The following is a 15,299-nucleotide window of genomic DNA, read 5'->3' as shown; positions in this document are numbered from 1 at the left end:
ACAACTTTATGCCAAAAGTATGACGCCAAAATTACTTTAATGATGAGTAATTGGTTTCAGCGCAAATTGATTTAACTGCTCGCTCAACTGTTTATTTTTTCCTTTCATTTGTCATCTCATTCGTTTCTTTGCTAAATTTTCTCATGTCTGCTCATGCTAGTTAACGTTAATCCACTCCCTGTTTTGTTTTCTCACAAATGTATGACTTTTGGAAGTGCAATTTGATTACCATATGCAGTTTTAATAAAGTTGAATTAGGTAACCTTCTATGTCATTTTTACTCTTCAAAGTGTACACTTGCAGATGTTGATTATAATGAATTTACTGTTAGGCCCATAAATAATAATAGGGATAAACAATATTTAAAAAGTATATAATTTTTTAACATATGACTAATTAAAAATTAACCACAAAACATGCTAAATGGGGTATATCTATATCTATTCTAATGTATCTAATCTAATCTATCTAATGGCCAGAACGTCGTCTCTCAGTTGCTGAATGTCGCGCAACAATGTTGCTACTGCCCTGGCGCGTCTTACAATTATACGTTGTTACAATGTTGCAAGCACGTAGACAGCGACGTTGCCACAACGCAAATGTGTTTGCTGGGTAGTATGTACATGCGAAACATAAAACTGCTCCAGCATTGAAAGTAGAGCGGTTAGTCAAATGGATGTAAGACATTGGGCCCTATCTTGCACCCAGCGCAACTGACTTTGTACACCGACGCATGTATCATTCCTATTTTGCACCTGCGCACAGAGGACTTTTCCCTCCATAGACGCACGTCGGTAAACTAGGAAATACACTTGCGCTCCCGGGGGCGGTTCAGCGCAAAGAGGAGGCGTGTTCCGGCGCAAACGTTCCCTGATGCTATTTTGCAGGTTTAGAAAACAATTCCGCCCCTGACCAGAAAAAAACTAGTTTAAAGTCAGTGGTGCGTTGCGCATGTTATTCATATGCTATTTTAATGGTGCATGCTTGGCCATAATCAATGTAGCGTGAGCACAAAACACACACTTTGATTCTCTCTTCTACACAGAAGCAGCCGTTTTCATTTTTGCAAATCATACATTATTACAATAGATAGATAGATAGATAGATAGATAGATAGATAGATAGATAGATAGATAGATAGATAGGTAGACAATTTATTATAAAAGCATACATCTAGCTTACACATTTACCCAAATTATCATACGCCTGTTTAACCGAAGTTAATTTGGGTGTGTTTCTCCATCCCCAATGTAACTTCTCTCTATTTTACGGCCCTGACGAGAACATCTCCTCGGCTGTGAAGCGCTCCTGGCGCGCGCCTGGCAAATCCGCCGTTACAATAGCAATCCGCTATAGAACAAGCGTGCCTGCTCTTAAAGGGAATGTGAGATGTCGCTCTGATTGGTTTATTTCACGTTACGCCCAAACCACAACTATGAATAATGAAGCTACTTCAGACCAACCCATTTTAGATTTGCGTTGGGCGCAAGAGTCATTTATCCCGCCGGTATAATAGCAACAGCGCCCAAGACCCGCCCACAAAGTTACTTGCGTTTTGCGCTTGATACTTGCGTTTCAGATCGTTAAAATAGGGCCCATTGCATTGTTCCATCATGTTTTAAAAGGTTTGTGAAAAGTTTTTTAAAGGAGCAAACTGGTTCATTACACACCCACCAGTGATGGAGTACTCGAGTCCTGGACTCGGACTCGAGTCCGACTCGAGTCCCATATTCTCTGGACTCGAGTCCGACTCGAGACTCTATTCTCAGGACTCGTGACTTGACTTGGACTCGCGGACTGATGACTCGTTCTTGGACTCGGACTCGAGGATATAAAATCGGACTTGAGCATTCATCAAATGAATGACGTTGGATGAAGTTTCTGACTAAATAGGATTTAAAATTTGATATAAGATGTTACACTTTTCCTGTTTTGGGCTCCAAGACCGGACGGGATCTCTTTTTTTCCTGCATATATGAACGAGCAGAGAGAAAGCCCCAGCCGCGCGCGCGCTCTCACCGTCTTCAAACAACACGAGCGGTGCTCCCTCCTCACGCATATTAATCAAAATCAATTGACACGATAGTAAAAGGTCGGAAGACCGAAGTTTCACGTAGATCATTCAGAGATTTTTTTCTCCTGAATTACCGCGAGGTGTGAATTGTGCTGAAAAAAAACAAAAAACGTTTGCCTTATCTTCTCTGAAAAGCGTTCCGCACATTCAGCTGACATTAGCCACAATTTCAATAAACGAAAAGACCTATCTAGTGATGAAATGTTTTCTGTGTTGACACAAATCTTGTCCTGTCCTAAACTGCCGAGATAATCACACAAGGCGTGCCGTATAGGCTACACGTCCATTAATGACACGTCCGATTCGCGAACTAATGACTCCTTTGAACGATTCACTTTAATGAATGGTTAAAACAACTGACCATCTGTCCAACAACGAACTCACGAGACGTCTGAATCGGTGTATAACAAATCGGTAACACTTTACAATATGTTCCATTTATTAAACTCTAGTTAACTACATTAGTTAACATTTAGGCTACTATTAATAAACTGCACTTCTACAGCATTGTTAATGTTAATTTCAACATTTAGCCTACTAATAGCCTACATTATTGAAATCAAATTTTTTATTTATATTTATTTATATTGTATTTATTATTTATAATTGTCAACACAGTGGTGTCATTTTTGTTTAATGTAGACCCTCTTTTATAATTATATCAGCTCTTTAAAGGTGCCAGAGTAGAGAAATGTTGGCAGTCTTGAAATATAACACAAACTCAACCTTGATGACTCGACTCGGACTCGAACACTGGGGACTCGAGACTCGACTCGGACTCGAACTCAGGTAATGGTGACTCGACTCGGACTCGACTCGGTCTCTTCTTTGGTGACTCGGACTTGGACTCGGACTCGAACACGGGGACTCGAGACTTGACTCGGACTCGACAATTGGTGACTCGACTACAACACTGACACCCACACCCACACACACTAAATAAATAAATAAATATAAAAATAAAGCAGTCTTTTAAAGCTGTTTAACGACTTCACTTCATCAAATGCTTTGAATAGCATTTGGCTGTTTCAAAATGAATTAAAGAAATGTACAAGGCTGTAGTGTTAAATAAAAAATAAGTTTCTATGTGCTCATTAATAGTTTCCCATGGTGCTGACATTCCTGCAATATCGCATGCAGATTAAATCTAAATAAAAGCAGAATTAAATGGTCAGCTCATATTTGTAATTATGAAAGATTAAAGAGGTTTCAAATAACTACATTTAGGTGCTCACACTTAAAAAATAATAAAAAATAATAATAATAATGCTGACAACAACTATTTGTAGGTTTTTGTCTTTGGTTTGTCACTGCATCACTGCTAACATTGTTGTAATGTACAAGATAAACAGCCTTTACTTATTTAAAAACCATCTGCTAAATGATTACATGTAAATGATGTTTAAAATTATTATTGTTATTATTAAATTGATTTTTATTAGATTACAACAATTGATATTATTATTATTATTATTGGGGGTGAAGACTCTTGAGCAAAGAAGCCATAGAACGTGCTCCTTCCAAAGAAGGATGGGGTGTTGCATCCAATTTTAGATATGCACCATCTAAATCGATCGCTCAAAAAGCTCATGTTCAAAATGTCACGTTTGAAGCAAATCGTGTCTCAAATCATGTCTGAGGACTGGTTTGTCCTGATAGACCTCAAGGACGCAAAATTCCATGTATCCATCCATTCACAAAACAGGAAGTTCCTTAGGTTTGCTTTCGCGGGCGAAGCACTTGGCTCAAGTGCTCAACATCAAGATGTCATTCTCACCCACATGAAAGAGCTAGGGTTGAGGCTGAACTTTCTCCAGCACAGAGAAAGAATAATTCCTGGGCGTATTATGGGATTCGACAACAATGCTGGCACGTCTGTCCCCTGCACGTATCGATTCGATCCTCACAGTCGTGAAAGAACTGAAGGTGGGCCAGTCACACACTGTCAAGCAGTTTCAGAATCTGTTGGGTTTGATGGCAGCAGCATCAAACGTGATACCTTTTGGCCTGCTGTACACAAGACCCTTGCAGTGGCGGCTCAAGACCAATGGTTTCCCAGAGGGGCGACCCGTTTTGCATGATCAAGGTTACGATCAGATCAACCTGGTACCTTGGTTATGTGGAAGAATCCCTGCTTCTTGTCCCAGGGTCCTGTGCTGGGAGCTCCTTGTCATCACAAAATGCTTATGACAGATGCTTCGCTCACAGGCCGGTGGGTAATCCTAGGGTCCCAGGTGCTGTTGTCTTAGTTGTGCTCACTCGATTCACACAAGACAGGAACTTGTAATTACGGCGGAGTGGGCATGAATGTTCCCATAGCATCATAAACTTCTGACACAGCGCTTGTTCCCTTGAAAGGGAATGTCTCGGTTACGACTGTAACCATGGTTCCCTGAAAAGGGAATTAGACGCTACGTCACTCTGCCATAGTTTCGTGCCTGTGACCAACTTGCTTTAGCCTAACAAACATTGTTTGGTCTGGGTTTGCTTTATAGCTTCCTGGTCATGACAACACCCACCTATGAAGTTCTGTCACGCCGTTGGACTGATTTCATACAAGCTTAAAGACGCAATCATGCAGAGACGTTGCCATAGTGCAGTAAACTTCCTGATGCAGCATCTCATTCCCTTTTCAGGAACCATAGTTACAGTCGTAACCGAGACGTTGATGTTACCTATGCCTTGTCAATGTAAAGATTATGTTAGACATGTTAATAAAAAGTACTACAGGCTTTCTTCATGTCTTTATAACTTACATAAACAAATGTTTACTCTCACGAGCCATCACAGATTTGCGAGCTTGCAGATGTAATCTCTTAAGTAAGAACAAGTGGTAACACTTTATTTTACAGTGTCCTTGTTACATATGTTACATGTACTTGCCATAGTAATAACAGTAAATTATGCATAATTACATGCAACTAACCCTCAACCAAATCCTAACCCTACCGTAATCCTAAGTAAGTACATGTTGTTAATTATTATTACTTAAGCACTTAAATGTATAATTACATTGTAACAATGACACCTTAAAATAAAGTGTAACCGAACAAGTTAAAAACGTGCAGGCTTCAGTACGTTGTTCAACCGCAATGACTTTTAGAATTTCTAATGGTTTGATTCGCTCAAGGGTGCTTCCCAGTACTCAAATTTATTGCTTCCTTGTTTCCTCGCTCCTCCATCACAGTTGTATCCTTCCCTCGCATGGGGGTGGAACTAAGACATGAGAAAAGGAAGAGAGGAAAGGAAACGAGGATGCACAAATAAGAAATGAGAAGCACCCCACATCTGCATCCGATGCATCTCTGATATCAAAAACACATCCAGGTTCTTTCATGCATCCTCTGTACTTGTGTTCTTGAATATTAAGCTCAGTCCCAATTCGCTTTGGGACATACTATCACGTCATAAAATTGCGTCTTTAACAGATGATCTGTCGCATTACATGCATCATGTCACCGTAAACTGGCCTTTAAATCATCTTGTCACTGTTAACATCCTCCACTTTTAATTTCTTTTAATTTCCTACCGTATTGGAAAGTAAAGAAATAACACGTTGATCTGCCAGTCATGGGTCTTACATGCGGAGAACTCTCCTCATATTTTTGCATAATGATGCATTTAAAAGTTTATGGCCAAACGGATCTTTACAAAAGTTGATGTTGCAGATGTTGTTAATATTAAATAAATATTTTTATCATGTAAAATACTGATTATTAATCACTTAAACCCCTTTATCCAAACCTATCTACTTAACTGTCATGCACGTTTGTATTTTTTTTTTTTTTTTAGCTCTGAACCGAGTTTTTTTTTTAGCTCCTCCAAAGGGTGAATGTGATTTGACCAAGTAGAATACGTTCATGTTTACTCTTTTGATTGAGTAGCTATATACTTTTTTTTTTTTTTGTAAATAGGGGAGAGCGGGGCACAACCTAACGCGGGGCTAGTTGTAACATCCTTGTTTTAAATACTTCCACACATGCTAGCATGACGAAACTTAGTATATTTACTAGTTGCCATATCAATACTATATACAGAGAAAAAAAAAATGCGCCAAAATTCAGAAATCTTTGGAAGATATCACTGAACATTTATTTAACCATAGCAACAGTAAATTTCGTATTTCTTATGTTAATTTTTCATCTCTATTTGTGGCATTTATTTTAAATTAGACAAAACTGATATTATTGTAATCTCCAATATGTTATTTAACAGTTGAGATAGTTCTTTAATGCTTCACTAACCAGCAGAAGACACTAGCAGGGTTTAAATCCCAGTTGTGCAGTTGGGCATGTTGTAACTGCATTACAATGTGCCTCTATTAGAACTATGCTATTCTATTCTATACTAATCTATTGAGAAAACATGAGAAAAAGGTGAATAAAGACTGAGAGTCAATGTTCAGAAATTATTAATTATCATTATGTTTTGATCTATGTTGTATAGCTGTGTTTTCCGGTGTGTTCATTAATTAATTATAAAAAAATGGCATTACTGTATTATGAAAAAGTTAATAATTGTATTTTATTGAGAAAATATTTTAGTTTGCCTTGTATATTTTTTTTATTAGATCAGATAGCATTTTAAGCTGTCATATGGTCATGTTACAATGTGCCCCTCACATGTTACAATGCACCCCACCTATGGGGCATTGTCACATTTCACTTCCATTCTTTCGGGGTTTATCAAGAAAAAGCATACACTGTATGAATGAAACAAAACCACATAACTGTACTAGACGTGGGGAATTAATGAGGGAAAAGATAAATACTCTAAACCCTAAGTAGATTTACACAAATTGAGAAAGTCAAAATAGGTTGTGCCCCGCTCTCCCCTTTCATATATTTACATTGTTTGAAAATATTGATTTATAAGGAAAATGTCACATAACATGGTATCAAAGCTCACAAAGATGATGAATACACAGAATAATCTAACATGCATGTGATACTCTGGAGAAACAGCATTGACATTAATGCATACATTGACAAGAACGGAGGAGAACACAGGGTTTAAATAATCAGGAGAACTAACAAGATGATTGACAGAACAGGTGAACATAATGACTAATAGGCCTTTTTCACGTAAGTTAGAACGCACATCCGGTTCAGCGTTTGTTGTGTAAAGCGACTTCCGGTGAAAAAGAGTCAGACGCGCTAACGTTACTCTTCACACAACTTCCCTGAAGAATCTACCGGCAATTACATCAGCGGATGTTTTTTGACTTGTCGAGCTTCTCCGCACTCAAAACAAAACAGATCTTTATTGTAATAGTAATTTTAGATAATTTTAAGACTTTGTTTATCTTCATTTTATTACTGCAGTTGTGGCAGCTTATTTGGAGAAATAAAGTATGGTGATATCTTCCTGGAACAGTAGCCTAATTTAATTTGTGTCAACATTAACTAAAATGATATTATGACTTGAAAGTGAAAGGACATAAATGTAAAGGCTTCAATAATAGATTTAATAAAATATGACGGGAAAGTAGCTTCGTAATTTGTTTTCAGAAATGCATAAACATACCTGGAAGAGGAGACTGCATATAGTCATGATCTGCTCCAGCGCTGTTACCTCACTAACTATTTTGTCGTCTTGGGTGTCGTCAGAGTAGGCTACGGTGCCACATATTATTTCCGCTATTGATATAGGCTATATCAATTTTATGTAGCCTACAAAATATGCCTTTATCCACATAAAATTGATATAGCCTAAGCCTTTCATGTCTATCATACATCTACGTTCAAAAAGCTGATATAGCAGCCCCCTAATGGACATGTTAAAAGATCAAATTCTGTACACACCTTATTAATAAACCATATCCAACAGAAAAGCAGATGAGTCCAGAATATGAACGCAACGCACACGTTAAGCGTTTTCCTCCCATAGAAACCCTTTATTATAAAGAAAAATCTTAACGTGGCTTTATGGGAGGATGGAATTGCAGTGCACAACAAATCCTTTAAATGGTATTCAATGCAAAACAAAAAATGAAAATATATAAGTAGCCTATAAAATAAACAAATAATTGTGGCATTAATTAGCCCACAAACAATATTTATTTTAAAGCCTAAACGAATTTATTTAAAGAAAAACACCAGCTTTCTCTAGTGTTGTGTTTCAGCCGCCCACTGGCACAGCGCTTACTCGCCGTAGAAAATTTATGATTTAATTTGTTAAACATGAAGAGGACTTATCCGTCTAGCATGGCCGCTCGTCCTAACGTTAACCTATAAATGTTCGCTATTATTAAGCACATATCCAGGTGTTTGTGCGGAGTGTGGAGCGCGCACTGCATGACATGGACGCGCCGGTGCCATCACTCGCATTTTCCTATCAACAGTGGAAACAACTTAAAATACTCCATAATTTCTGGTCATACAGAAAATAATAATACATCAGTCGCAACTACTTTTATTTGTGTAAACTCACAACAACAAGAAAACGTTGTGCATTTGTAAAATAAAAGAAACAGGACGCGCTTTCATGATCTTTGTGAATTGGAGCGTATCTCAAAAATGAACTGAAAAAACAGCGTATCACTAGCCTCACAGACATGAGAAATATATCTATAAAGCTTGAAATGTTCACCAACGAAAAAAATCCAATCGAAAGCCAATACGTACGGTACTAGCCTATCTGATGATGTAATCCTGTCCGATGAAAGGTGCATCTACTTTACAGCGGAGATGTATGGAGATGTTTGCAGTCGACACTGATTTAGAAAACATTCGTTTATTAATAAACAATTAAAATGTTTTGTTATTTTTTCAGACAAATTTATTTTCATTAGCCTACTTTTGCCGGTGCTTTGCGGCAAGTTTTATGTATGCGCTTGAGCGCGGAATATATAGGCTATAGGCTATACCAAGGATTGAATATAAATGTGCGATTAGTAATTGCTTAAATGAATGACTAGCCTACTAGTCTAGAAAAAATCTTTAGTCTATGGCAACTCTTATCAGTGGCCTACATTTAATAGTTGACATTAATTAGTAATATAGTATCCAGCTCTTTACATACATTAGTTGAGTTGGCATAGTTAATGAACTAATAAAATAAAGTTTAAATTAAGATGCTAACCATATATTTCAATATAGCATTGCTTATTCCACCACAATTCCAAAGGATTGTTTATAAGGTGACAATCCGTTATACATTTGAAGATTGTAGGCTGGGCTATCTTGAAGATTTTTGTGTCGTCTCTTATAAAGACGAAAATTGACATTTCGTTAATAAAAAATAAGAACACAATGTAAAAAATAAACATTGTTCTGTTAGATGTGTTTTGACTAGGCTACTTGTTTAATTTAACTTGTTTAATACTTATTAATTAATTAGTAAATATTAATTTAATTATATCTCTAGGTAATGAAGATAGCCTATTAACAAAAAATAAATCTTATAGTATATTATATTAAAAAAAAATGTGTACTGCCAGTAGCGGCAGTGTAATTAGCGTCGGCTACAAACAAATGTGATACTTATAGGGATCTTAAACGTCGGGACTTCTACGTGTCAAATAGCATGCATCCACTTCTTTGTCAGACAGTCATTGCTTGGAAAAGCATTAACTCAAATATGGTTGTCACTGCTTATTATTTGTGCAATGAGGGATGCTACAGTGACACCTCGATGTTGCTTCAGCCATTGTTGTTTCGACCGGAAGTCGCTTTACACAACAAACGCTGAACCGGATGTGCGTTCTAACTTCCGTGAAAAAGGCCTATTAGACACAGTAGGAAAACTAGGGCTGAGTCTGAAATCGCCCCCTATACCCTCAAATGGCGTTATTTGAGGGGACAGCTATTTGTAGTGGTGTCCGAAACCAATTGAGTGTACTCATCCAATCCCACATTGTACCGCAATAACGAGTGTACAACCGATGTACGCTCAACGGCTGTCTGAATTCACTCACTCGTTTTTATTCACTCCTTCAAGTGAACAGTATTAGTGGACTAACGTAGGAAATAGTAAATGAGGGTTTAGGGGGTGATTTCGGATTCAGCCTAGGTCACAGGGGAGAACCAAAAACAAAGAAACACAGCCTACACATGTTCCTAATTCTGAGTATCTGAATTTTTGTCTAGGCTAGTCCACTGGTAGTGAAATCTATTGGCTATCTATGTTTTCACTGTTATACGGTAGAAATAGTACAAAATCTCCAGATCAAAACACAGGTGAAGAAGAAGAAGAAACAAATGATTGAAGATTGTTTATGTAAATGTAAATTAAATCGATCTTCAAACATTAAACAGCATATAAATCAAAACTGTAAAATGTTGAACCCATGAAATGGAAACGACTGTGAAGCTTCGGGGGTGTTCATGAACTCGATCTATACTCCATCTATGTTTTGATCATCATTCTGAATCCCATTTGGACGTAGTCTTTAACAAAAAGGCAAATTTAGTTTTTTTAATGAAACTTACTCGCATTCAAGTGTTGATAAATAAAGGATCCATGAACCTAGAATAAAATGTTTTTAAAATGGAAAGAGTTAATCAACAGTTAAAGGTATATTTCAAGTATTAAAAAAATAATACCTAAATAGGAACATAGTAATATACTTAAAAGTGCAAAAATGATATTGTGAAGTGTGATGTTATGTTCACTTAAAGAAAACTTACAAGCATAGGTGTAATTTGTGGGTAGGACGGGTGGGACATGTCCCCACCACTTTTTGCCAGGGTCGATATTGTCCCCACCACTTTTTAAAACATCTCGCGGCCCGTATGTACGAATTCTACAAATAAATAAAACATCTCCAGTTAACTGGCAGAGCATTCATTTCGTTCGTTTTTTAAATCTAGCGCTGAAATGTGTTTTTTTAAATCAAGTGATCAAAGTGCTTGTTGCCACTGCGATCAGTGGCGCGGAAACAGTGTTTTCCGCACTGTCTTCACTCGGACGCACGCTTCAATCCGTTGCAGATACTCTCTATTCGTTCTGGTGAAATCACAAAACATAATGCACACAAACGTGTCCCTGCTTGATATACAACCACTGATGAACATAATTGGTTTTGATGAGAAAAAAAAAAACTATACGAGAAAAAAAAAACGTCTCGGGTTACGACTGTAACCCTCGTTCCCTGAGAAGGGAACGAGACGCTGCGTCGAGAATCGACACATTGGGGAACGCCCTCAGCGTGACGCGTCTGAAGCCTGTATGGAACTAGTCCAATCTTGATTGGTGTTGTGTGATGACGTCACCCGTGACGTTGCATGTGACGGTGAGCGGAAGCTATAAAAAGGACACCGGAACATAACAGCGTCAGCTTTCAATTGGTCGAAGCAAGTCGTTCTCAGGAGCGCGAAAAGTGTGGCCGAGGGACGCAGCGTCTCGTTCCCTTCTCAGGGAACGAGGGTTACAGTCGTAACCCGAGACGTTCCCTTTCGAGGGAACTCGCGCTGCGTCGAGAATCGACACATTGGGGAACGAAATGCCCACTGCGCTACACTGAGAGAATACGCCCTGGTATATAGCAATCTGGCATACTCAAGACGAGAGAACCCGTGAACCCGGTGTAGAGGGCAGATCCAAACTGTAGTGTTTTATAAAAGTGTGAGGGGAAGCCCAGCCTGCAGCATCACAGACCTCTTGGAGGGAAACTCCTGCTAGCAGAGCCTTAGAGGAAGCCACTCCCCTAGTGGAGTGGGCTTTTAACGCTAGAGGTGAAGGCAAACCGCGCACCTCGTAATAGTGATGTAGTACTCAAGTCCGGTCTCGGACTCGAGTCCGGTCTCGAGACTGATTTCTGCTTTCTCGGACTCGACTCGGACTTGTTCCTTCAAAGACTCGGTCTTGACTCGGACTCGACCCTTCAAAGACTCGGACTTGACTCAGACTCGGCATAGGCGGTCTCGTCCCCAATCACTAGTCCACTAGAATACATACCACTAGAAAATGTTACTTGCTCTGCATGTCCTAACTATGATTAAAAAAAGTCAGGGTGGGCTTAACATGTTGATGACAGAGCAGCACTGTTGAAGCAGTTTAGAAAAATAGGCAGAAGATGATGCATATGGTAGGGATTTTTTTAATGATAGTAAAAGCATAGTCCATATTAAGACGTTAAGACTGCTCCTCTAAACAATTCCCAATCTAGCTTAGTCTGTAGGCCTAACCGTTGATTATTAACTGGGGTGATATTAAATCATGAATATGAAAACTGACATGTTTTTATGGTCTTGGTCTCGACTCCTAAAGACTCGGTCTCGACTCGGACTTGCTTCCTCAAAGACTCGGTCTTGACTCGGACTCGACTCTTCAAAGACTCGGTCTTGACTCGGACTCGGCATAGGCGGTCTCGTCCCCATCAGTGCCTCGTAAGCTGAAGAAATTGTTTCCACTATCCATCTGCTAATAGTTTGTTTTGAAGCAGGTGACCCCTTTTTTGGGGACCCAAAGCACACAAGTAGTTGATCCGATTTCCTCCAGCCCGAAGTCCTTTGAACATAGATTTCCAGGGCTCGGATCGGGCATAGTAGATGTAATTTAGCTTGCTCATCCGACACATGCGGTGGAGGATGAAAGGCCTGGAGAATAATAGGCCGTGCCACATTTGACGGCACCTTAGGCACATAGCCAGGTCTAGGGTGGAGAATGGCCTTTACTCTGCCGGGAGCGAACTCAAGGCAGGAAGGAGCGACAGATAGAGCCTGCAGGTCCCCGACTCTTATTAGGGACGTGATGGCGAGCAGGAACGCTACTTTAACAGACATAAATTTCTCAGTCACCACATCCAAAGGTTCGAAGGGTGCCAGGGATAACCCCTCAAGAACTACTGCCTGGTCCCACGTGGGGACCCTGGACTGGATGACAGGCCTCATCCTCCTGACTCCACGAAGGAAACATACTATAAGTGGGTGTCTCCCCAAAGTGCCCACCCCTAAAGGCGTGTGGAAGGCAGCTAAGGCCGCCACATAGACCTTAAGCGTGGACGGGGAGAGCCCGTCAGAGAAGCGACTCTGGAGGAACTCCAGCACTGAAGCCACCGGGCAGTTAACTGGGTCCACTTGATGTTCTCTGCACCATAAAGTGAATACATTCCATTTCAACGCATACAGTTTCCTCGTGGAGGGGGCTCTAGAGTTTAAAATGGTCTCGACAACCTCAGTTGAGAGACCGACATTTAAGAGTTGGTCCCCCTCAGGGGCCAGACCCACAGCTTCCATAGCTCTGGTCGAGGGTGGAATATTGTGCCCTCGGCCTGAGACAGAAGGTCCCTCCTGATCGGAATTTGCCACGGAGGACCTGCTAGGAGAACCATAATGTCCGAAAACCACACTCGGGCCGGCCAGTACGGGGCTACTAGGAGTAGGCTGATCCCGTACCGCCGGACTCTCTCTAGAACCCCTGGGAGCAGAGCGATCGGGGGAAATGCGTACAGACGTAGCCTCGGCCACGTCTGCACCATGGCATCCAGTCCCAGAGGAGCTGGAAGCGTGAGGGAGTACCAGAGCGGACAGTGGGTGTTCTCTTGAGAGGCAAACAGGTCCACTTCCGCCTGACCAAACTCCCTCCATATCAACCCCACCACCTCGGGGTGGGGTCTCCATTCCCCGGGCCTCAGCCCCTGCCTCGACAGGATGTCTGCCCCCACATTGCTGTCCCCAGGGATAAACATTGCTCTGAGTGAAAGAAGTTTTCCCTGGGCCCATAGGAGAACCTGATGCGCCAGTCTGCACAGAGGGCGCGATCTCAGGCCCCCCTGTCGATTTATATATGAAACCACCGACGTATTGTCTGTTCGCACTAGAACATGATGGCCTCTGAGGTCCGGAAGGAAATGTCTGAGGGCCAGACACACTGCCATCATCTCCAAGCAATTGATGTGCCAAGAAAGATGATGGTCCTTCCAAGTACCCCTGGTGTAGTGGCCTTCCATAACCGCACCCCATCCTGTGAGGGAAGCATCCGTGGTTAGAATCTTTCTCTGACACGGTGGCCCCAACACAGGGCCTAGGGACAGGAACCCTGGTTTCTTCCACATGACCAAAGAACGAAGGCATCTGCGCGTTACTTTGATCGTGCGAAAAGGGTTGCCCCTCAGGGAAAACCCCCTGGTCCTGAGCCACCACTGCAGGGCCCTCATGTACAGCAGGCCAAAAGGAATCACGTTGGACGCTGCTGCCATAAGGCCCAGCACCCTCTGAAAGTGTTTGACAGTGATGGCCTGGCCTAGCTTGAGACTCGTTACTGTGTTCAAGATGGTATCTACCCGAGCAGGAGACAACTGTGCCCGCATCGAGATAGAATCCCACACTACCCCCAGGAAAGTGGTCCTCTGTAGAGGAATTAAGGAACTCTTCTTGACATTGAGTCTTAAACCTAAGCACCTTAGATGGTTCAGAACAACATCTCGATGTTGAACCGCCATCTCTACCGACTGTGCCAAAATGAGCCAGTCATCGATATAATTGAGGATGCGAATGCCTTGAAGTCTCAGAGGAGCAAGGGCCGCATCCATGCATTTCGTGAAGGTGCGAGGAGACAGTGCTAGGCCGAATGGAAGAACCCTGTACTGATACGCCTTTCCCCCGAAAGTGAATCTTAGGAACTTCCTGTGTTGGGGAAGGATGGAAATATGGAAGTAAGCATCTTTCAGATCTATTGTGACAAACCAGTCCTCGGACCTGATCTGACTCACGATAAGAGGTATAGTCAACATTTTGAACCTGTATCTCCTCAGAGACCGGTTCAATACCCTTAGATCTATTATAGGTCGTAACCCCCCATCCTTTTTGGGAACTATGAAATACCGACTGTAGAACCCGGCTTCCCTTTCCTGAGGATGAACTTGCTCTATGGCCTCCTTTGCTAAGAGGGACTGAGGGACTGTGGACTGACCAGTGTGTGAACCACCCCACTGAATCTTGGCGGACGATATTCGAACTGAATTCTGTACCCCTTTTCCACTGTGCGCAGGACCCACTGAGATATATTTCGAAGACCCTTCCAGGTGTCTAGATAATCTACTAGGGGGATCAGTCTCTCGAGACTGACCTCGGGTGTTGTAATTGAAATATCGGTGGCCTGAAGTACTTGATTGGCAGGAACTAACCAACGTAATTTTATTGCAGGCCTCGTGAGAGGGAACGCAATCAACAGGGCCGCAACGTTTTCGGGCGGACACTGCGATTTGCGTTCGTCGAAAACCGATGTGTCCCGAAGCGCACGTAGCGGCGGGAAGCACACATCGATTTCCTGAGGGCTCCGT

General features: G+C 41.3%; 1 protein-coding gene across 1 annotated transcript in view; it reads right to left on the bottom strand.

The window, feature by feature from the left end:
• The window catches only part of nalf1a (NALCN channel auxiliary factor 1a), a 200,525-nt gene that overhangs the window by 2,979 nt on the left and 182,247 nt on the right, over positions 1-15,299 (bottom strand). The gene's annotated exons all lie outside the window — the stretch shown is intronic.

The sequence above is a fragment of the Leuciscus leuciscus genome, assembly GCF_965113295.1.
Source record: "Leuciscus leuciscus genome assembly, chromosome: 3".
NCBI classification, from domain to species: Eukaryota; Metazoa; Chordata; class Actinopteri; order Cypriniformes; family Leuciscidae; genus Leuciscus; species Leuciscus leuciscus.
The sequence above is the reverse complement of the archived record's forward strand: the minus strand, read 5'-3'. Positions and strand labels throughout refer to the sequence as shown.